The sequence below is a fragment of the Delphinapterus leucas genome, chromosome 3 (assembly GCF_059928025.1).
Source record: "Delphinapterus leucas isolate spDelLeu-1000000601 "Yukka" chromosome 3, BTC_Dleu_Yukka2, whole genome shotgun sequence".
NCBI classification, from domain to species: Eukaryota; Metazoa; Chordata; class Mammalia; order Artiodactyla; family Monodontidae; genus Delphinapterus; species Delphinapterus leucas.
The window spans coordinates 53,099,084-53,124,312 of NC_143131.1; the positions used below are offsets into that span (position 1 = coordinate 53,099,084).

The 25,229-nt window shown below is 37.5% G+C and overlaps 1 protein-coding gene across 1 annotated transcript in view; it reads left to right on the forward strand.

The window, feature by feature from the left end:
- Positions 1–25,229, forward strand: part of CWC27 (CWC27 spliceosome associated cyclophilin) — a 241,400-nt gene that overhangs the window by 182,743 nt on the left and 33,428 nt on the right. The gene's annotated exons all lie outside the window — the stretch shown is intronic.

Below are 25,229 nucleotides of genomic sequence, written 5' to 3' on the forward strand. Positions count from 1 at the left end.
CCACAAACATTTTAGAACTCATTAGTCCATTTCATAATCCTACCAAGTTCCTCTTCAAATTATGACCTATAGGATCCTAGCAATACATGCATAGTTAACTTATTTTTATCTTTGGATATTTTTCAGCTTTTATTTAACTGATAAGAAATAAAGGGATTAATGACTTGTATGTGTCCTGTGCTTAGCACTTTATCCTATACTGGCAAAAAGGAAAAAAAAAAGCGTAAGCACTGTGCTTTTCTCTTCTCACACTCCTCTCCCCTCCAGCTGACTCCACATGTAGTATATTAGGCCTCCCCGCACCTAACTGCCTCCACGCCCGCACTACACCCTGGCTCAGGCACATTGCTGTGAGCAAGCCAGTGGGTCACCCCCCACACATGACTCACCCTCTGGAGCCTCTGAGCTGTCACATGTGCCATTACCCCAACCCAGAATCATAGCCTCACTCCTCTCTGCCAAACAGCATCTCTCCCCTGTTTCAAAACTCTGTTCAACACTCCCATCCTCCAGGAAACCAGTCAGCAAGATTTGTTGAGCACTCACAAATCTAGAGGGTGGAGGAAGGAGGGCTGGAACACATATTAAAAAAGACATAAAAACACTTATTAAGAAAACATTTAAGCAAGTAAGGCTCTGCAACTATATATAACTTTAATCAAAAGGGCCGGGTGATGATGATTTGAATGGGATGAATCCTACCTACCATACGATCCTGGAAATACTTGTATATTTCTTGATATGTGATTTCTGTATGGTCTGGGTTATGATGCCAATTTTTGTAAAACCCTTGGTCTCTTTTAATAGGTTTCTATTACTTATGTGTACTCGTTTATACTTAAATTCAAAGTCGCTTAAGGCAGAAGCTGGCTCCTCCCATAGTTCTTTGCCAAAGGTGAAGGCTCAGTGAGTGTTGAATGACCCATAGAGATAAATGCACTTGCACAGAAAAACTTTGTTTTTTTATATGACTGGACAGGTTTAGTTTTATTTTGGATTCTTTGAATGTCTCAAAATATCTTTCAAATGTTTTGGGTTCAGCCACTACACACAAAAAAATGTTTTGCCAAGTCCTCTTCCCCTTATTTTTGAATCCATATGCATTTTTTAAGGAAATATGATCCATGTGTTTCTGATTCATTTACACTTAACTCATCAAGATGGTGTTTTGTAATAGCAGTTTGATGCCCAATAAGTTTTTTTAACCTTCTTGTAAGCCATTTAAGTCCTTTTTTATTGAACAGGAAAGTCACCAACAAATTTAAACCCAGAAGTTTCATTTGAAACTCATAACCCACAGGATTCAAATTTACTTTCAACTTGGCAAGACCATTTACCTTCCCAAGGTTCTTCCTAGTCCCTTGGTTCAGTATCCTCTCAGTTTGAATTCCTCATTAGCATCAGATATCAATTAGTGTTTTTGAAAGTGTCATTCTTGTTTTTGATGTGATTTCACAATACAATCAGTATTCTAACATCCTCATTAGAGAGTTAAACAAATGGGGAAACTTCACCAGATTGGGGGAAAAAGAGACCACTGGTCAATGACATTGGCTAGTTCTCCATCTGGGGAATAAAAATAAGTGGTAAAGGAAGGGGAAATAGGGTAAAGGAACCATCACCAGGGGTTCCTTTCTGCTTGCAATTGCAGTCACCTAACCAGAAAGTCAGAACTCTACACTATGTACCTACATACTTTTTGTATATTTTTTTAATCTAACATCTAATTAAAGTACCTTTAGTATTCTTACAGAATACATGGGGGCACTTATATATAGCCTTTGTGTTGCATTGTAGAATACTGAAATTTTGTAACCTGATAAGCAACAGCATCACTTCTGTTCATAAATAAACCAGTTCAGCTTTATCAAGTCCCTGGTGATTTAGATCATCTCTCATAAAGTATACTCCACTCGGAAAAGAAGTCTTGTATTCAAAATGATTTATAGCAAATATTATGACTTCATGGCATATGCATGTGTGTTATGCATAAATTACATGGTTCCCAGACTATTTTGTAGGTCACGCTTGCCGCTTTTCTAAGAAGTGAAAGTCAGCCAGTGCTGTACTACACCGTCAGGGTCTGTTATCTGAGGTAAAATGATTGCTTCTAAGACATTTTTATGTGTCCACATGAGTGACCACACATTGAGGGATCATTTTCATTTTCTGTCAAGATAGAAACCATTACCAATTTGTTATGTTTTCTTTTACTTGGCAAACTGTTCTATTCACATTTTTGGCTGAGCTGCTGTATTGGCATAGTATACAACAGACATTTGGGTACCATTCAGCAGCATTCTACTTTTTATGCAAAAAAAAAAAAAAGTGGGAGGGGGAGAGAAAGAAAAGAAATATGATTCTATTGTAAACACTGTATATGGTGTTTGATAATTATTCCCAGATTTCACTGTCTAACAAGGCATTTAAGGAAGTGTTATTAGTAGATCTAAGCTGAAATGCATGATAGAAATTTTTCACTCAAAATTATTATCATTCTTCCTTTGTTGGGATATATACTGCCAATATTTGATAGTGGTAGTGACGGGCACCAGATTCTAGTATAGCAGCTAAAGGAGACTCTTTGCCACTACATTCCTTCATCCCACAGCATCACACACTCTTATAGCTATAGAAACCTTCTTCAAACATGGATTTTATAAAACCAATTAGATACATAGTAGGAGTTATCAGCCAAAGGATTCATATGACCATGTGGATGAAGTCCATATGCCATTTTGGGTTTGGTTAGATAAAGCTTGGTTAGCTCCCAAAAAAAGTTTTGAGAGCTGTCTGACAAGGCAGTAGAGAGACTTATAAAAAAGAAAGCCACCTGCTCCTTACACAACAAAATTGGCATTCTAAGGGGAGGGAAAAAATTAAATCTATGAGAGTAGACTGCAGTCTTGTGAACATTAACTATTCACTACTATGTTCCATTGAAAATTCTTTCCAGATTGTTAACATAAAACTTCACAACAAACATACAAGATAAAATAATAAACAATATAAATGTCTATCTGCCTTCCTCCCTTTTCCTCTTCTCCTCTCTCTCCCCTTCACCACTTTCCCTTAGTACATACAGTATTCAGTAATATAAGAATAGGAAAACACTAACAATTGCATGGTTGCCTCAAGTAAATATTTTAATTTTTTTATTATATAAAGAAAAGATATTCACTGTAGAAAAACCAGAGTATAGATCCTGCAAAAGAAGTAAATTAAATCACCTGTGATCCCAAACTCAACAATAAATACTATTAATTTATACACACATATATATATAGATATATATATGTATATATATATACCCTTCCACATACTTTTATGCATATTTTAAGCAGAAATGAGATCATATAATACTACAGTTTTATAACTTGGTTTTTTTCCCTCAGCAATATATAGTGAGTACTTTTCCTTGCCATACGTAATTTTATGATATACTGTTTGAATTCTGTACTGTGACCATATAGTATTCCATTATATGCTGAACCATGGTTTACTTGATCAGCGCCATGTTGTCGGATATTTAGGCTCTTTCCTAAATGTTTTTATTATTATACACAGCACTGTAATGAACATCCTTATATCTATGTCATTGCTGCTTTTCTCAGGATAAATTTCTAAAACTGGAATTGCTTAGTCAGTGGGTATGCATGTTAGGCTCTGCTAAATATTTTCAAATGGCCCTACCAAAATGTCATTCCAATTTATACTCCCAAGTAAATATCATTTTTATGACTTGCTTTTAGGGCTGTTAGAATCATAAGAATTAATTAAGGTACTTTGCAGCATTTGAGAATAACATTTTAGAAGAAGTGCTTTGCCCTTGTAAACTTTTAAAAAATACACAGTCTGGTTTGCTTCTGTTTTTAATATAGCTGGTACAAATTCCAATGTAACTCCGCAAGATCATCAGCTCTAAGTATTCTTGTTCTTGGTGCTAAAAAAGGCTCCAGGATAATCCTATGGGTTAGAACTTTATGATCTAGATTTTTTTTTCAGTTTTATTACTACACCTTGGCTTGCATTAAAAATCAGTCTTGTCTATCAGCCAGACAGTTTGTTTCTGCTAAAGACTGGAGTTCTGAGAACCAAGTTAGCATAGCATGGAAGCAACAAGTACCAGTTGTCTTGAGTATCCAAAACAGTGAAAAACAGTGAAAATTTAATAATGCAGATGTTAAAAAAAAAAGAGAGATTATAAACTGTTAGACCCATTTAGACCTCGTTATAAGATACCATTAAAGGATGTAGCCTCATTTCATTGTTAATATTGGCAAAGCTTTAAACACCTTTTATATGTAATACTATAGTGACAGATGTAATACATATTGTATATGATTTGGTCATGTATTGAGTGAAAGGTGCTGTGACAACAAATGAATATTTTAATTATAGTCCCCACTTCATTCAAGCAGGACATTGCCAGGCATGGGTAACAAGCTGGTGTAGACAAACACAAATACAGCTCTAAGGAGACTGTGAGACTGATGAAAGCCCAGGTTAGCCAAGTGAGAGACCTTTACGCTTTAGTGTAGGTGGGACAGCAGGTCTCAAACTGTTGGTCTCTGGACCACTTTTATACTCTTAAAAATTACTGAGGACCCCAAAGAGCTTTTGTTATGTGAAATATATTTATTGATATTTACCTTATTAGAAATTAATACTAAGAAATTTTAAATCACTTCAAAATAACAATAATGAACCTATTACATGTTAACATAAATAACATATTTTTATGAAGAATAATTACATTTTCAAAGCAGAAAATATAGTGAGAAGAGTGGTATTGATTTACTTTTTTTCATATCTCTAATGTCTAGCGTAACAGGAGCAGCTGGATTCTCATATCTGCTTCTGCATTTCACTCTGTTTTGATCTCATATTTACATTATGTGTTCTCTGAAAATTTTCACTGTACATTCATGAGAGGATGAGAATAATGAGGGCAAATAATGTCTTAGTATTCATACAAAAATAATTTTGACATTGCAGGCACAGTGATCCCCAGTACTTTGAGAACTGCGGGGTTATAGCATATCTAGTCACTGTGTGTGTCATGATGGTCCTTATTTATCAGAGGTTATGACCCAATCTGTAGGTCCTGGGAAGCTTCATTCCAGATCCTGGTTTGTGATCCTTGTTCTCAAGCGATACCAAAGTAGTGCTTTCTGAATTAAATGTGCCCAGAACCATTGGCCTAGACCTGTTACAGCACAATTCTTACCACTTCCACAGCAACCCCTTACTGGCCCTCAACTGCTTTGGAATGGTCTGTGGCATGCCAGTTTGATTTTATTGTTCTTGTTTGTTTTTCTCCAGCTCAATTACATTGAGATATTAATATATAACATTGTTTAAGGAGTACAGTATAATGATTTGATACACAAATATATTGTGAAATGTGTACCACAGTAAGGTTAGTTAACACATCCTTCACCTCACATAATTACCATTTTGTTGCTGTACCCCCCAGAACTTATCCATCTTATAACTGAAAATTTAAACCCTTTGACCAGAATCTCATTTCCTCCACCCCCTAACCCCTGACAACCACCATTCTACTCTTTGTTTCCATGATTTCAGTGTTTTGGGATTCCACATATAAGTGGGATCATAAACTATTTGTCTTTCTCTATCTGGTGTATTTCATTACTTAGCATAATGCCCTCAAGGTTTTTCTTCTATAAGGTTGGCCATAAGATATTATGGAAAAACCTGAACGAACTTTTTGGCCAACCTAATATTTTATGCCTGAATAATATTTCATTGCATATATATGTATGTGTGTGTGTGTGTGTGTATATATATATATATATATATATATATATCTCACATTTTCTTTCTCCATTTATTTGTCGATGGACACTTAGGTTGTTTTCATGTCTTGGCTAATGCTACAATGAACATGGTAGTGCAGCTATCTCTTTAAGACAGTGATTTTGTTTCCTTCAGATATATACATAGAAGTGGGATTGATGGATCATATGGTAATTCTATTTTTAATTTCTTGAGGAACCTCCATACTATTTCCACAGTGCTGTACCAAATTACATTCCCACCAACAGTACATAATGGTTCCCTTTTCTCCACATCCTCACCAGCATTTGTTACTGCTTCTCTTTTTGACAGTAGCCATTCTAACCGGTATAGGGTGTTATATCATTGTGGTTTTGATTTGTATTCCCTTCTGATTAGTGATGCTGAGCATTTTTTCATGTACTTGTTGACCATTTGTATGTCTTCTTTGGAGAAATGTCTATTCAGATCCTCTGCCCATTTTTCAGTAAGATTGGTTTTAATTGCTTTTGAGTTATGTAAGTTCCTTATATATTCTGGATATTAACCCCTTATCAGTATATAGTTTGCTAATATAGTCTCCTTTTCATTTTGTTGATATTTTTTTCCCACGGGGAAGGTTTTTAGTTTTAAATGTAGTCCTACTTCTTAACATTTGCTTTTGTTGCTGTGCTTTTGATGTCATATCCGAAAAGTGTTTGCCATGACCAATGTCAAGGAGCTTTTTTCTTATGTTTTCTTCTAGGAGTTTTACTGTTTCAGGTCTTATGTTTAAATCCTTAATCATTTCGAGTTAATTTTTGTGAATGGTATTATATGAATTAAGCGTCCAATTTCATTCTTTTGCATGTGAATATCCAGTTTTCCCAGAACCATTTGTTGAAGAAACTGTCCTTACCCCATTGGGTATTACTGGTTCCCTTGTCAAATATTGGGTTGGCCATAAAAGTTCATTTGGGTTTTTCTGTAAGATGTTACAGAAAAGCCTGAACGAACTGTTATGGCCAACCCAATATTAGTTAACCATATATGCATGGGTTTATTTCTGGGTTCTTGATTCTGTTTCACTGGTCTGTGTGTCTGTTTTTATGCCAGTACCATACTGTTTTGATTACTATAGATTTGTATTAGAGTTTGAAATCAGGAAATGTGATACCTTCAGCTTTATTCTTGTTTCTCAGAATTGCTTTGGCTGTTCTGAGTCTTTTGTGGTTCCATACAAATTTTAGGGGTTTTTTTTCCTGCAAAAAAATACATGCCATTGGAATTTTGATTGAAATTGTATTGAATCTATAGAAGATCTTCGATGGTATAGACATTTTAAAAATATTAACTCTTCTGATCCATGAGATATCTTTCCATTTATTTGTGTCTTCTTCAATTTCCTTCATCAGTGTCTTACAGTTTTTGGTGTATAGATCTTTTACTTCCTTGGTTAAATTTATCCCTAAGCATTCTTTTTTTATGCCACTGAAAATGGGATTTTTAAAATTTCTTTTTCAGATAGTTCATTGTTACTTTACAGAAATGTTTTGATTTTGTACATTGATTTCATATCATGAAATTTTATGAAATTCATTTATTAGTTCCTATGGCTTTTGGTTGGAGTCTTTAGAATTTTCTATGTATAAGATCATGTCATCAGCAGACAGAGAAAATTTTACTTCTTCCTTTCCAATTTGGATACCTTATTTTTTTTTCCTTAATTGTTTGGGCTAGGACTTCCAGTATGGTGTTGAATAGTTGCGGTAATCGTGGGCACTCATGTCTTGTTACCAGTCTTAGAAGGAAAGCTTTCAACCTTTCAGCACTGAGTATGATGTTTGCTGTAGGGTTTGCAATATATGGCCTTTATCATGTTAAGTAATGTTCCTTCTATAACCAATGTATTAAGATGGTTTATCATGAAAGGATGTTGAATTTTATCAAATGCTTTTCCCGTGTCTATTGCAATCATGCTTTAATTTTTTGTCTTTCATTCTATTAATGTGGTATATAACATTTATTGGTTTGCATATGTTGAACCATCCATACATCTCAGGGATAAATCACACTTGATCGTGGTGTGTGATGCTTTTAATGTGCTGTTGAATTCAGTTAGCTAGTAATTTGTTGAGAATTTTGCATCCATACTCATCAGAAATATTGGCCTATAGTTTTAATTTCTTGTAGTGTCCTTATCTGACTTTGGCATCAAAGTAATTCTGGCCTCATAAAATGAGGCTGGAAGTGTTGCCTCCCCTTCAATTTTTTGGAACAGTTTGAGAATAATCGATTCTTCTTTAAATGTATGATAGAATTTGCCCATGAAGCCATCTGGTCCTGAGCTTTTCTTTGTTGGGAGGTTTGTGATTACTGATTCAGTCTTTTTACTTGTTATTCATCTGTTCAGATTTTCTATTTCTTCATGATTCACACAGTAGTCTCATGCTCCATTGTATTTCTGTGGCATCAATTGTAGTGTTTCCACTTTCATTTCTAATTTTATTTGAGTCCTTTCTCTCTTTTTCTTGGTAAGTCTGGCTAAAGGGTTATCAATTTTATTTTTCAAAAAAACCACCTCTTAGATATGTTGATCTTTTCTATTATTCTTTCCTCTATTTCATTTATTTCTGCTCTGATCTTTGTTATCTCCTTTTATCTGCTGACTTTGGTTTAGTTTGTTCTTCTTTTTCTAGTCCCTTGAGGTGTAAAGTTAGGTTGTTTATTTGAGATCTTTTTTTGTTTAACGTATGCATTTATCACTATAAATGTTCCTCTTAGTACTACTTTTGCTACGTACCATAAGTTTTGCAATGTTGTGTTTCCATTTTTATTTGTTTCAAGATATATTTTGATTTTCCTTTTGATTTCAACTTTGACCGATTTGTTGATCAGGAGTATGTAGTTTAATTTTCCACTTATTTGGGAATTTTCCAGTTTTCTTCCTCGTCATTGATTTATAGTTTCATACCACTGTGGTTGGGAAAGACACTTGGTATGATTTCACTGTTTCTAAATTTGCTAAGACTTGTTTTGTGACCTAATGTATGATCTAACCTAGAGGATGTTCTGCGTCCACTGGAGAAGATTGTGTATTTTGCTGCTGTTGGATGGAATATTCTGTATACGTCTGTTAAGTCTTTAAGGTATAGTTTAAGCCCAAGGTTTCCTTGTTGATTTTCTGCCTGGATGATCTATCCATTGTTGAAAGTAGGGTATTAAAATCCCTTACTGTGGTTGTATTGTCATCTGTTTCTCCCTTAAGATCTGTTAGCATCTGCTTAATATTTTCGGTGCTCTGATGTTGGGTACATATATATTTACAATTGTTATATCCTCTCAATGAATTGGTCCCTTTATCATTATATAGTAACCTTCTTTGTCTCCTGTTATCATTTTTTCCTTAAAGTTTATTTTGTCCGATATAAGTATAGCTACCCTTGCTTTCTTTTCATTTCCATTTGTGTAGAGTATCTTTTTCCATCCCTTCACTTTAAGCCTCTGTGTGTCCTTGAATCTGAAGTGAGTCTCTTGTAGGCAGCATATAATTGGGTCTATTTTTTTTTCCATCCAGCCATTCTATACCTTTTGATTAAAGAATTCAATCCATTTACATATAAAGTAATTACTGATAGGTAAGAATTTACTATGCTTAATCTTGTTAGTTGTTTTCTACCTGTTCTGTATGTCTTTTGTTCCTTTCTTTCTTGCTGTCTTCCTTTATGAGTTGATGATTTTCCATACTGGTGTACTTTGATTCCCTTCTCTTTATCTTGTGAGTATCTGCTATAGGTTTTTGTTTTGTGGTTACCCTGAGGCTTACTTGAAACATTCTGTAGATATAACAGTCTATTATAAGCATCTGATAACAGTTTAACTTTGATCACATTCCAAAACTCTGCTCTTTTACTCCCCACAAACATTTTGTCTTTGATGTCACAAATTACATCATCTTATATTGTGTATCCAGTAACAAATTATTGTAACTATAGTTGTTTTTAGTACTTTTGTCCTTTAACGTTTAGAGAGTTAAGTAGCTACCACACCACTATATTACAGTACTAGAGTATTTTCAATCTAACTATATACTCATCTTTACCAGTGTGTTGTATGTTTTCATGTTAATAACTAGCATCTTTTTGTTTCAGCTGAAGAATTCATTTCAGCATTTCTTGTAAGGCAGGTTTTGTGATGATAAACTCCATCCATTTTTGTTTGTTTGGGAAAGTTTTTATCTCACCTTCACTTCTGAAGGACAACTTTGTTGGGTAAAGTATCCTTGGTTGGCAGTTCTTTCTTTCAGCACTTTAAATGTATCATGTCACTGTCCCCTGGCCTGCAATGTTTCTGCTGACAAATCTGCTGATAGCCTTATGGGGGTTCCCTTGTATGAAAGACGTCTTTTCTCTAGCTGCTTTTAAAATTCATTTTCTTTTATTGTAGACAGTTTTACTGTAATGCATCTTAGAGAAGATTGTTCTAAATTGGAGAGCTTCCCTGGTGGCGCAGTGGTTGAGAGTCCGCCTGCTGATGCAGGGGACACGGGTTCATGCCCCATTCCGGGAAGATCCCACATTCCACGGAGCGGCTGGGCCTGTGAGCCATGGCTGCAGGGCCTGCACGTCCAGAGCCTGTGCTCCGCAACAGGAGAGGCCACAACAATGAGAGGCCCGCGTACTGCAAAAAAAATAAAATAAAATAAAATAAATTGGAATTATGGGGTGCCCTATTAGCTTCATAAACTTGTATGTCCAAATCTCTCCCCAGATGTAGGAAGTTCAAAGCCATCATTTTTTTTTTAAACATCTTTATTGGAGTATAACTGCTCTACAATGGTGTGTTAGTTTCTGCTTTATAACAAAGTGAATCAGTCATACATATACATATGTTCCCATATCTCTTCCCTCTTGCATCTCCCTCCCTACCACCCGCCCTATCCCACCCCTCCAGGTGGTCACAAAGCACTGATCTCCCTGTACTATGTTGCTGCTTCCCACTAGCTATCTACCCTACGTTTGGTAGTGTACACATGTCCATGCCACTCTCTCACTTTGTCACACCTTACCCTTCCCCCTCCCCATATCCTCAAGTCCGTTCTCTAGTAGGTCTGTGTCTTTATTCCCGTCTTGCCTCTAGGTTCTTCATGACCTTTTTTTTTTCTTAGATTCCATATATATGTGTTAGCATACGGTGTTTTTCTCTTTCTGACTTACTTCACTCTGTATGACAAACTCTAGGTCCATCCACCTCACTACAAATAACTCAACTTCGTTTCCATTTACGGCTGAGTAATATTCCATTGTACATATGTGCCACATCTTGTTTATCCATTCATCTGTTGATGGACACTTAGGTTGCTTCCATGTGCTGGGTATCGTAAATAGTGCTGCAATGAACATTGTGGTACATGACTCTTTTTGAATTATGGTTTTCTCAGGGTATATGCCCACTCGTGGGATTGCTGGGTCATATGGTAGTTCTATTTTTAGTTTTTTAACAAACCTCCATACTGTTCTCCACAGTGGCTGTATCAATTTACATTCCCACCAACAGTGCAAGAGGGTTCCCTTTACTCCACACCCTCTCCAGCATTTATTGTTTGTAGATTTTTTGATGATAGCCATTCTGACTGGTGTGAGGTGATATCTCATTGTAGTTTTGGTTTGCATTTCTCTAATGATTAATGATGTTGAGCATTCTTTCATGTATTTGTTGGCAATCTGTATATCTTTGGAGAAATGTCTGTTTAGGTCTTCTGCCCAGTTTTGGACTGGGATGTTTGTTTTTTTGATATTAAGCTGCATGAGCTGCTTGTAAATTTTGGAGATTAATCCTTTGTCAGTTGCTTCATTTGCAAATATTTTCTCCCATTCTGAGGGTTGTCTTTTGGCCTTGTTTATGGTTTCCTTTGCTGTGCAAAAGCTTTAAGGTTCATTAGCTCCCATTTGTTTATTTTTGCTTTTACTTCCATTTCTCTAGGAGGTGGGTCAAAACGGATCTTGCTGTGATTTATGTCATAGAGTGTTCTGCCTATGTTTTCCTCTAAGAGTTTTATAGTATCTGGCCTTACATTTAGGTCTTTAATCCGTCTGAGTTTACTTTTGTGTTTGGTGTTCGGGAGTGTTGCAATTTCATTCTTTTACATGTACCTGTCCAGTTTTCCCAGTACCACTTATTGAAGAGGTTGTCTTTTCTCCATTGTATATTCTTGCCTCCTTTATCAAAGGTAAGGTGACCATATGTGCGTGGGTTTGTCTCTGGACTTTCTATCCTGTTCCATTGATCTATATATCTGTTTTTTTGCCAGTATCATACTGTATTGATTACTGTAGCTTTGTAGTATAGTCTGAGGTCAGGGAGCCTGATTCCTCCAGCTCTGTTTTTCTTTCTCAAGATTGCTTTGGCTATTCAGGGTCTTTTGCATTTCCATACAAATTGTAAAATTTTTTGTTCTAGTTCTGTGAAAAATGCCATTGATAGTTTGATAGGGATTGCATTGAATCTGTACATTGCTTCGGGTAGTAGAGTCATTTTCACAATGTTGATTCTTCCAATCCAAGGACATGGTATATCTCTCCATCTATTTGCATCATTTTTAATTTCTTTCATCAGTGTCTTATAATTTTCTGCATATAGGTCTTTTGTCTCCTTAGGTAGGTTTATTCCTAGATATTTTATTCTCTTTGTTGCAATGGTAAATGGGAGTGTTTTCACTTTCAGATTTTTCATCATTAGTGTATAGGAATGCAAGAGATTTCTGTACATTAATTTTGTATCCTGCTACTTTACCAAATTCATTGATTAGCTCTAGTAGTTTTCTGGTAGCATCTTTAGGATTCTCTATGTATAGTATCATGTCATCTGCAAACAGTGACAACTTTACTTTTTTTTTTTTCCGGTACGCAGGCCTCTCACTGTTGTGGCCTCTTCCATTGTGGAGCACAGGCTCCGGATGCGCAGTCTCAGCGGCCATGGCTCACAGGCCTAGCCGCTTCATGGCATGTGGGATCTCCCGGACTGGGGTATGAAACCGTGTCCCCTGTATCGAAAGGCAGACTCTCAACCACTGCGCCACCAGGGAAGCCCACTTCTCCTTTTCCAATTTGGATTCCTTTTATTTCTTTTTCTTCCCTGATTGGTGTGGCTAAAACTTCCAAAACTATGTTGAATAATAGTGGTGAGAGTGGGCAACCTTGTCTTGTACCTGATCTTAGTAGAAATGGTTTCAGTTTTTCACCATGGAGGATGATGTTGGCTGTGGGTTTATCATATATGGCCCTTATTATGTTGAGGAAAGTTCCCTCTATGCCTACTTTCTGCAGGGTTTTTATCGTAAATGGGTGTTGAATTTTGTCAAAAGCTTTCTCTACATCTATTGAGATGATCATATGGTTTTTCTCCTTCAATTTGTTAATATGGTGTATCACATTGATTGATTTGCGTATATTGAAGAATCCCTGCATTCCTGGGATAAACCCCACTTGATCATGGTGTATGATCCTTTTAATGTGGTGTTGACTTCTGTTTGCTAGTATTTTGTTGAGGAATTTTGCATCTATGTTCCTTAGTGATATTGGCCTGTAGTCTTCTTTCTTTGTGACATCTTTGTCTGGTTTTGGTGTCAGGGTGATGGTGGCCTCGTAGAATGAGTTTGAGAGTGTTCCTCCCTCTGCTATATTTTGGAAGAGTTTGAGAAGGATAGGTTAGCTCTTCTCTAAATGTTTGATAGAGTTCACCTGTGAAGCCATCTGGTCCTGGGCTTTTGTTTGTTGGAAGATTTTTAATCACAGTTTCAATTTCAGTGCTTGTGATTGGTCTGTTCATATTTTCTATTTCTTCCTGGTTCAGTCTCGGAACGTTGTGCATTTCTAAGAATTTGTCCGTTTCTTCCAGGTTGTCCGTTTTATTGGCATAGAGTTGCTTGTAGTAATCTCTCAGGATCCTTTGTATTTCTGCAGTGGCAGTTGTTACTTCTTTTTCATTTCTAATTCTATTGATTTGAGTCTTCTCCCTGTTTTTCTTGATGAGTCTGGCTAATGGTTTATCAATTTTGTTTATCTTCTCAAAGAACCAGCTTTTAGTTTTATTGATCTTTGCTGTCGTTTCCTTCATTTCTTTTTCATTTATTTCTGATCTGATATTTATGATTTCTTTCCTTCTGCTAACTTTGGGGGTTTTTTGTTCTTCTTTCTGTAATTGCTTTAGGTGTAAGTTTAGGTTGTTTATTTGAGATGTTTCTTGTTTCCTAAGGTAGGATTATATTGCTATAAACTTCCCTCTTAGAACTGCTTTTGCTGCATCCCATAGGTTTTGGGTCATCGTGTTTTCATTGTCATTTGTTTCTAGGTATTTTTTGATTTCTTCAGTGATTTCTTGGTTATTAAGTAATGTATTGTTTAGCCTCCATGTGCTTGTATTTTTTACAGATCTTTTCCTGTAATTGATATCTAGTCTCATAGCATTGTGGTCTGAAAAGATACTTGATACGATTTCAATTTTCTTAAACTTACCAAGGCTTGATTTGTGACCCAATATATGATCTAACCTGGAGAATGTTCCATGAGCACTTGAGAAGAATGTGTATTCTGTTGTTTTTGGATGGAATGTCCTATAAATATCAATTAAGTCCATCTTGTTTAATGTATCACTTAAAGCTTGTGTTTCCTTATTTCTTTTCATTTTGGATGATCTGTCCACTGGTGAAAGTGGGGTGTTAAAGTCCCCTACTATGATTGTGTTACTGTTGATTTCCCCTTTTATGGCTGTTAGCATTTGCCTTATGTATTGAGGTGCTCTTATGTTGGGTGCATAAATATTTACAATTGTTATATCTTCTTCTTGGATCGATCCCTTGATCATTATGTAGTGTCTCTTGTAATAGTCTTTATTTTAAAGTCTATTTTGTCTGATATGAGAATTGCTACTCCAGCTTTCTTTTGATTTCCATTTGAGTGGAATATCTTTTTCCATCCCCTCACTTTCAGTCTGTGTGTGTCCCTAGGTCTGAAGTGGGTCTCTTGTAGACAGCATATATACGGGTCTTGTTTTTGTATCCATTCAGCCAGTCCATGTCTTTTGGTTGGAGCATTTAATCCATTTACATTCAAGGTAATTATCGATATGTATGTTCCTATTCCCATTTTCTTAATCGTTTGGGGTTTGTTATTGTAGGTCTTTTCCTTCTCTTGTGTTTCCTGCCTAGAGAATTTCCTTTAGCATTTGTTGTAAAGCTGGTTTGGTGGTGCTGAATTCTATTAGCTTTTGCTTGTCTGTAAAGGTTTTAATTTCTCCATGAAATCTGAATGAGATCCTTGCTGGGTAGAGTAATCTTGGTTGTAGGTTTTTCTCATTCATCACTTTAAATATGTCCTGCCACTCCCTTCTGCCTTGCAGAGTTTCTGCTGAAAGATCAGCTGTTAATCTTATGGGGATTCCCTTATGTGTTATTTGTTGTTTCTCCCTTGCTGCTTTTAACATGTTTTCTTTGTATTTAATTTTTGATAGTTTGATTAATATGTGTCTTGGTGTGTTTCTCCTTGGATTTATCCTATATGGGACTTTCTGTGCTTCCTGTACTTGATTAACTATTTCCTTTCTCATATAAGGGAAGTTTTCAACTATATTCTCTTCAAATATTTTCTCAGTCCCTTTCTTTTTCTCTTCTTCTTCTGGGACCCCTATAATTCGAATGTTGGTGCATTTAATGTTGTCCCAGAAGTCTCTGAGACTGTCCTCAGTTCTTTTCATTCTTTTTTCTTTATTCTGCTCTGCAGTAGTTATTTCCACTATTTTATCTTCCAGGTCACTTATCCATTCTTCTGCCTCAGTTATTCTGCTATTGATCCCTTCTAGAGAATTTTTAATTTCATTTATTGTGCTGTTCATCATTGTTTGTTTGCTCTTTAGTTCTTCTAGTTCCTTGTTAAATGTTTTTTGTATTTTCTCTATTCTATTTCCAAGATCATCTTTACTATCATTATTCTGAATTCTTTTTCAGGTAGACTGCCTATTTCCTTTTCATTTGTTAGGTCTGATGGGTTTTTACCTTGCTCCTTCATCTTCTGTGTGTTTTTCTGTCTTCTCATTTTGCTTAACTTACTATGTTTGGGGTCTCCTTTTCACAGGCTGCAGGTTCATAGTTCCCATTGTTTTTGGTGTTTGTTCCCGGTGGCTAAGGTTGGTTTAGTGGGTTGTGTAGGCTTCCTGGTGGTGGGGACTAGTGCCTGTGTTCTGGTGGATGAGGCTGGATCTTGTCTTTCTGGTGGGCAGGTCCATGTCTGGTGGTGTGTTTTGGGGTGTCTGTGGCCTTATTATGATTTTAGGCAGCCTCTCTGCTAATGGATGGGGTTGTGTTCCTGTCTTGCTAGTTGTTTGGCTTAGGGTGTCCAGCACTGTGGCCTGCTGGTCGTTGAGTGAAGCTGGGTCTTGGCGTTGAGATGGAGATCTCTAGGAGATTTTTGCCGTTTGGTATTACGTGGAGCTGGGAGGTCTCTTGTGGACCAGTGTCCTGAATTTGGCTCTCCCACCTCAGAGGCACAGCCCTGATGCCTGGCTGGAGCACCAAGAGCTTTTCATCCAAATGGTTCAGAATAAAAGGGAGAAATAATAGAAAGAAAGAGAGAGAGAGAGAGAGAGAGAGAGGGAGGGAGGGAGGGAGGGAGGGAGGGAGGGAGGAATGAAGGAGATAAAATAAAGTAAAATAAAATAAGTTATTAAAATAAAAAAATAATTATTAAGAAAAAAATTTTTTTAATTAAAAAAATAAAGACAGAACCCTAAAATGGTAAAAGCAAAGCTATACAGACAAAATCACACACAGAAGCATACACATACACACTCACAAAAAGAGAAAAAGGGAAAAAAATATATATATATCTCTTTGCTCCCAAAGTCCACCTCCTCAATTTGGGCTGATTCGTTGTCTATTCAGGTATTCCACAGATGCAGGGTACATCAAGTTGATTGTGGAGATTTAATCCGCTGCTCCTGAGGCTGCTGGGAGAAATTTCCCTTTCTCTTCTTTGTTCACACAGCTCCCGGGGTTCAGCTGTGGATTTGGCCCCGCCTTTGCTTGTAGGTCACCTGAGGGCATCTGTTCCTGCTCAGACAGGATGGGGTTAAAGGAGCAGCTGATTTGGGGACTCTGGCTCACTCAGGCCGGGGGGAGGGAGGGGTACGGATGCTGGGCGCGCCTGCGGGGCAGAGGCCGGCGTGACGTTGCACCAGCCTGAGATGCACCATGAGTTCTTCCGGGGAAGTTGTCCCTGGACCACGGGACCCTGGCAGTGGTGGGCTGCACAGGCTCCCGGGAGGGGAGGTGTGGAGAGTGACCTGTGCTTGCACACAGGCCTCTTGGTGGCTGCAGCAGCAGCCTTAGCGTCCCATGCCCGTCTCTGGGGTCCACGCTGATAGCCGCGGCTCGCGCCCGTCTCTGGAGCTCCTTTAAGCGGCGCTCTTAATCCCCTCTCCTCGCACACCAGGAAACAAAAAGGGAAGAACAAGTCTCTTGCCTCTTCGGCAGGTCCAGACTTTTTCCCGGACTCCCTCCCGGCTAGCTGTAGCGCACTAGTCCCTTCAGGCTGTGTTCACGCCGCCAACCCCAGTCCTCTCCCTGGGATCCAACCTCCGAAGCCCGAGCCTCAGCTCCCAGCCACTGCCTGCCCTGGAGGGTGAGCAGACGAGCCTCTCGGGCTGGTGAGTGCCGGTCAGCACCGATCCTCTGTGCAGGAGTCTCTCTGCTTTGCCCTCCGCACCCGTTGCTGCGCTCTCCTCCGTGGCTCCGAACCTTCCCCCCCGCCACCCGCAGTCTCCGCCCGCGAAGGGGCTTTCTAGTGTGTGGAAACCTTTCCTCCTTCACAGCTCCCTCCCAGTGATGCAGGTCCCGTCCCTATTGTTTTGTCTCTGTTTTTTCTTTTTTCTTTTGCCCTACCCAGGTACGTGGGGGGTTTCTTGCCTTTTGGAGGTCTGAGATCTTCTGCCAGCGTTCAGTAGGTGTTCTATAGGAGCTGTTCCACATGTAGATGTATTTCTGATGTATTTGTGGAGAGGAAGGTGATCTCCATGTCTTTCTCTTCTGCCATCTTGATGCTCCTCCCCATTATTTCTTTAAATAAGCTTTCTGCCCCTTAAACCTTCTCTTCCCTTCTGGGCCTCCAATGAGACATAGATTGTATTTTTTTAATGGTACACTGCAAATCCCATAGGCTTTCTTCATTTCTTTTCAGTCTTTTATCTTTTGTTACTCTGACTGGATAATTTCAAATGCTCTGTCTTTGAGCTTACTAATTTCTTCCTCTTGGTGTCTAGTCTGTTGTTGAAGCTTTCTACTGAATAATTCAATTTAGTCACCCTATTCTTTGGCTCCAAAACTTCTTTTTTATGTTTTGTATCTATTTGTTCAGTTTTTCATTTTATTCTTGTATTATTTTCCTGGTTTTGTTAAATTGTTTATCTGATTTCTCTTGCCTCTGTTTAAGCATCTTTAGAACAATTATTTTGAATTCTTTATCAGGTAATTCCTGTATCTCCGTTTCTTTGGAGTCAGTTACTAGACATTTACTGTGTTCCTTCGGTAGTTTCGTGTTTCCCTGATTCTTCACAGTCCCCATTGGCTTGTGTAGGTTCTGCACATTTGAAGATGCTGTCACCTCTTCCACACTTTGTGGACTGACTTCAGTAAGAAAAGACCTTTACTTTTGTGTGGTGGGAATGCTTACATACACTGTGATACCAGCTCTAGTGGTGCACCACACCTAGTGCAGGAGCATGTGATGGCTCCAGGTTCAGAGGGGAGGGGGCATGACATCTCGTCACCTCAGGCCACTGGGGTCCACAGCACTGACAACTGTTGGGTCCTTGATGAGCACTGTGGGACACCCACAGTGGCTGCAAGGGCTGTTCAGTTTCTCAGCAGTGCCTCCAGCTCCAGCAGCCAGGGACCTGGGCAGGTAGCAGTGGTGGCCAGGGCCAGTAGTATGCACACAGTCAGCTGTGGGGGTGAGCTACAGGTGCCTACTTAGTGCTAGGGGCCAGCAGCAGACACACACAGAGTGGTAGGCACCAGGGCCTGGGCACATTGCAGGCACACTGCAACTGCAGGGGTCCTGGCTGTCACTGTGTACTACCATAGCCATAGGGTCTTACCACAGGCCATGGCAGCAGAGGCTGGAATTAAGAGTTGGGCTGGGGGTGTACAGGCACACAGTTGGAGGGGTAGCTGCAGGTGAGCCCTGTAGTGTGGGCCAATAACAGGAGATAAGGCTAAATCTGGGCCCCTAAGCTGCTGCAAGGGTCCTGGGTTTCAGCACACACTCCTCTGGCCGCAGGGTCTTACCATGAGCACACAGCAGTAGATACAAGTGATGGGTATTGGGTTGGGGCTTGCAAGTGCACAGCTGGAGGGGCTAGCAGCAGGTGCAGACCAATGATGAGTAGGGTCATTTCCCAGCCCACAGGTAGCTATGAGGGTCTTGGCTGTTGGCATGCACTTCTGTGGCAGAATTTTTATTTATTTGGATTTATCAAACTTTTTCTTTATGGGTTTTTTTTTTAAATATCTCATTTAAGAAGGCCTTTACTATCGCCAGGGTAGTAAGGATATCATCTATATTCAAAGTTATAAGGATATCAACCTATTTTCTTCTAATAATTTTAAAGAAAATTGTATAATTTTCTTCATTAAAGTCTTACACATTTTCATTAGGTTTATTCTCAGGCACTCTATATTTTTGGTGCTGTTCTGAACTACTCTTTGTAATATATTTTGTAGTTGGTGATTTCTGGGATCTAAGAAAGCTACTGATTTTTAAAAAATCTTGTCTATGGCCATTTTTAAAATTCCCCTATTAATTCTAATGTTTTTTTCAGGTAATCATCTGCATTTATCCTCTTCTCCTTACCTTCTGTTCCAGTGAATGTTTATGTCTCCCCTATACTGTTGATCCCTTACCTTTTCTCTCCATAGGGATCTTGCTTCATCAGTTATCCCCTCTTTCTCCTGTATCTTTCTCCCTTACGTTGACCTCTCCCCATTATCATTTAAACATGCTGAAATCTCTCTCCAATCAAAAAACAAGAACCAAACCTCTTCCTCTTATCTTTCTTGTTGGTCATCTCTATGGTGTTGTCTTCCCTCACCTTCCCCACTGACTTACACACATCCCTTTCACTGCACTGCTACCGTTCTGACAATATTCTCACCAGTGTTTGAACACTATTTTCATTTAAATCCAGAGGATGCTTCTCAGGCCAGAGACACAGTTCAGTTTAGAAATCATATTAATTAATCATTTCTTCCTCCTCAGAATATTCTCTTCCTTGCCTTCTACAATGCCAACCTGACCTGATTTTCCCCCCCATCGATCTAACCACATCTTCCCAGGACCCATCATTGAAAATTCTTCTTCTCCCACTCCTTTAATGTTAGAGTTCATCTCCTCCTCTCAAACCTCACACTTCTTCCTTTGGTGACCTCATCACTCCACCCGCACTGAGTGATCTTATCCATTTTTAGTTACCTATACAGTTATCTATACATGGAAGCAGTTCTCTTTCAAATCTGGATCCCCAACATAGATTTTGTTGCTAAACCATACAGCCAAGTACAGGAATAGCTTGGAAATACTGTGGGTTTAGTTCCAGACCACTGCAATACAGCAAACGTCGTGGTAAAGTGAGTCAAACGAATTTTTTGGTTTCCCAGTGCATATAAAAGTTTCATTTATACTATACTGTAGTCTATTAAACGTGCAATAGCATTATGTTTTTAAAAAAACAATGTGCATACCTTAATTTTAAAATAATGCTGTTGGAAAAATGGTACCAATAGGCTTGCTTGACACAGGGTTGCTACAAACCTTCAATTTATAAAAAATGCAGTATCTGCAAAGCACAATAAAGCAAAGCACAATAAAACAAGATTTGCCTGTATTCACCTTCTTACTAAGCATCTCTATTTGGATGTCTTCTAGGCACTTTTATGTCTCCTAAACACAGTATGTGCATATCTGACCTTAACCCTAAACTTGTTCTTCCTGCATTCTCTATTTTTAAAAATGAACCACAGTTCACCCAGTTATTCAGTCCAAACACCTGGATATCATCTTTAAGTCCTGTCTCACCTGCCCTCACCTACTACTATCATGAAGCCTTCTGTTTTTGCCCAAATACATCCATTCTTTTCCATCTACACCGCTAACACCTTAGTTCAAGCCCCATTATCTCCTGCCTGGATTACTGCAACAGCTTCCTAACGATCTCCTTGCTTCCAGTCGTGCTCCTTTCTAGTCCATATACCACTGATGAGCCAAATTGACTCTTCCTTTTTTATCGAAGTATAGTTGATTTACAATATTAAATTAACTTCAGGTGTACAACATAGTGATTCAATATTTTTATAGATTATACTATTTCAAGTTGCTATAAAATATTGGCTATATTTCCTGTGCTGTACAATATATCCTTGTGTCTTATTTATTTTATACATAGTACCTCTTAATCCCCTGCCCCTATCTTGCCACTCCCTCCTTCCCTCTCCCTACTGGTAACCACTAGTTTGTTCTCTATATCTCTGAGTCTGTTTCTGTTTTGTTTTAATTTTTAGATTCCACATATAAGTGATAACATACGGTATTTGTCTTTCTCTGTTACACTTATTTTACCTAGCATAATACCCTCCAAGTCCATCCATGTTGTTGCAAATGGTAAAATTTCATTCTTTATTATGGCTTAATATTCCAGTGTGTATATATACCACATCTTTATCCATTCTTCTGTTGATGGACTCTTAGGTTACTTCCATATCTTCGCTATTGTAAATAATGCTGCTATGAACATTGGAGTATGTGTATCTTCTCGAATTAGTGTTTTTGCTTTCTTCAGATAAATACTCAGGAATGGAATTGCTGGATAATATGATAGTTCTAATATTAGTTTCTTGAGGAACCTCCATACTGTTTTCCATAGTGGCTGCACCAGTATACGTTACCACCAACAGTGTGCTAGAGTTCCCTTTTCTCCACATTCTATCCAACATTTGTTATTTGTGGTCTTTTTGATGATAGGCATTCTGACAGGTGTGAGGTGATATCTCACGGCTTTGACTTGCATTTCTCTGATGATTAGCGATGTTAAGCATCTTTTCATGTGCCTGTTGGCCATCTGTATCTTTGGAAAAATGTCTATTTAGGTCTTCTGCCCAATTTTTAATCAAGTTGTATGTTTTTTTGATACTGAGTTATATGAGCTGTTTTTATATTTTGGATATTAACCCATTATCATATCATTTGGAAATATTTTCTCCCATTCAATAGGTTGTCTTTTTGTTTTGTCAGTGGTTTCCTTTACTGTGCAAAAGGATTTAAGTTTTAATTAGGTCCCACTTATTTTTTCTTTTGTTTCCTTTGCCTTAGGAGACAGATTCATAATAATATTGCTATGATTTATGTCAAAGAGTGTTCTACCTATGTTTTCTCAGGAGTTTTATCTTTTCTTAGATAAAGAAACGGTCTTAGATTTAGATTTTTAATCCATTTTGAGTCTATTTCTGTATATAGTTTGAGAATATGTTCTAATTTCATTCTTTTACATGTAGCTATCCAGTTTTCCCAGCATCATTATTAAAGAGACTTGTCTTTTCCCCACTGTATACTATTGCCTTCTTTGTTGTAGATTAATTGACCATACATGTGTGGGTTTATTTCTGCGCTGTCTTCTCTTTCACTGATCTATATATCCGTTTTTGTGCCAGTACCATACTGTTTTGATTACTGTAGCTTTGTAGTATAAAGTTAGGGCACGTGATACCTCCAGCTTTGTTCTTTTTTCTCAAGATTGCTTTGGCCCAAGTTGACTTTTCTAACTTACAAATTAGGTCTTACTAGTCTGTTTAAAACCTCTTCTTGATTCCCCTTGCCTTCAGGATGAAATCTAATGCCTGTAGTCTAGTTTACAAAGCCCTACAAAATCAACCCTCTGCTTTCTTTACCTTCATCTATCATATTGAAGTCATATTGAAGTAACTGTATTTCCATAAATTTGTTATATTCTCTTCTGGGCCTTTGCAAATGCTGTTCCCTTTACCTGGAATGCCTGACTGTCCTTTCTCCAAGATGCCTTTCCTGTCTATGAATTGTCCATTAGTCAACCTTTGTACCTTCCCACCCATAAATATTTGCTCATACTGTTTTCTTTGCCTGAAGTCCCCCTTTCTTCAGTCCTTACTTGTCACTTAGCAAAATCCTAGCATTTTTTGTAGCTCATTTCTGTAATCCCTTCACAGAGAGCTTTCTCCATTTTTAGAAGTTAGATGCTTGTTTAGATATTGTATCATATAGTTTTTTAATTCTTATATGACATATATTTGTGCCTAGTCTCTCCAAAGAGATTATCATAATAATAATGTCCTATTGTTTCTAAGTACTTTATATGCCTTAAACTCAATGATCAGCACAATAACTCAATGGGGTAGGTATTAATATACTCATTTTACAGATGAGGGAACTGAGGCGCAGGTAAGTTAAATAATCTGTCTACTTTTTCATTGCTGTGGTACCTCATCTAGTGCCTGGCATACAGTAGGGACCCAAGAAATATTTGTTGATTTTATGTGCAGCAAGATCTCTCCTGAGGAAGAGTGTTTGCATACCTACCATAGTGTTATCATTGGGTAGCTGGAGATGGGGGTTGGGAATAGTAGGCACAGAAGACCATGGGGAGAAGATATAATTAACTTCTTTAAATGTCTTTCAGTGGTCTTACTCGTTACAGTGACCAATCAGAAGTGATTTTTAATCTACCCTGTGTTTATTTGCCCTTCATATTTCCTTTTTGGGGAAATGTCTAAGTCTTTTGCTAATTTTTAATTGGGTTATTTTTTTTTATTACTGTTGAGTTTTGAGAGTTTTCTGTATAATCTAGATCTAAGTCTTTTATTGGATATGTGATTTACAAATATTTTCTCCCTTGCTATAGTGCTTTTTAAAGTTTTATTATTTTTTACTTTTTATTTTATTTACATATTTATTTTTTATTTTATTAACACCATTTTTCACCTAGTAAAAAATTTTAATATTAATAAAGTCCAGTTTGTTGATTCATTTTGCCTTTCCATATAAATTTTAGAATTATTTTGTCTCTATCAACAAAAAATTACTGATTGGATTTTTATTTGAATTTCATAAGTTTATTGATCAGTCTGTGAAGTCTTGACATCTTTATTTTACTATGTTGAGTTTTCCAATTCATGAACACATATGTCTCCCCATTTATTTAGGTCTCCTTTGATTTTTTTCATCAGCATTTTGTATTTTTCAGTATACATTTTCTGTACATGTTTTGTTGGATTTATGTCTAAATATTTCTCCCTTTTTTGGAGCTACTATAAATGTTGTGGGGTTTGGGGGTTTTGGGGGGTGTGTTTTTTGCTTCTTCATTGTTCATCAAAGAAATATGATATATTTTTATGTTAAAATGTTTGCCTCATATCCTGCAACCTTGATAAATGCAGTTTTCAATTCTAGGAGGTTTGGGGGTTGGGTTTTTTTTTTTTTTTCTGGAGGGAAGGCTGTTTTGTTTGTAGATTCCTTGGATTTTCTACATATGCAATCAAGTTGTTAATATAGGCCACTATATTGCTTCCTTTCCAATCTCTAGGCCTTCCTCTTTTCTTTCTTTTTCTTTTTTCTTTTTTTCCCCTATTACACTAGGTAGGACTTCCAGTATGAAGATAACTAGGAGTTGTCAGAGTGGACATTCTTCCCTTGTTCCCAATCTTTGGGGAAAAGTATTCAGTTAAGTATAATGTTAATATGGGCTTTTTGTAGATGCCTCTTATCATGTTGAGGAAGTTCCCTTCAACTTCTAGTTTGCTGAGAGGTTTGTATGTGAATGATATTAAATTTTGTCAAATACTTTTCTGCATTAATTGATATGATCATGTGGTTTTTCTTCTTTGACTGTGAATAGGGTAGATTACACTCATTGATTTTCAAATCTTGAACTAGATTGCATTCACATATTAAACCCCATTTGGTCATGGTATATTTTTCTTTTTCTTTTTTGCTGGATTAAACTTGCTAGTATTTCGCTGAGGATATCTGTGTTTATGTTCATGAGAGATACTGGTCTATAGTTTTCTTGTGCTGTTTTTGTCTGGTAAGGGTATCAGAATAATGCTTGCCGCATAAAATGAGTTGGGAAATGTTTCCACGTCTTCTATAATATTTTCTGAAAAAAGATTATCTAGAATTGGTGTTATTTTTCCTTTTAAATATTTAGTAGAACTTGCCAGTGAAACCATCTGAACCTCGAGTTTTTCAGAAATTTTTTTAACAGACATTATTTGTTAAAGCGGTTTTAGGTTTACAGCTAAGTTGAGCAGAAAGTACAGAGGATTTCCATGTTCCCTCTGTTCACACACACATTCAGCCATCTGAACTATCAAATCC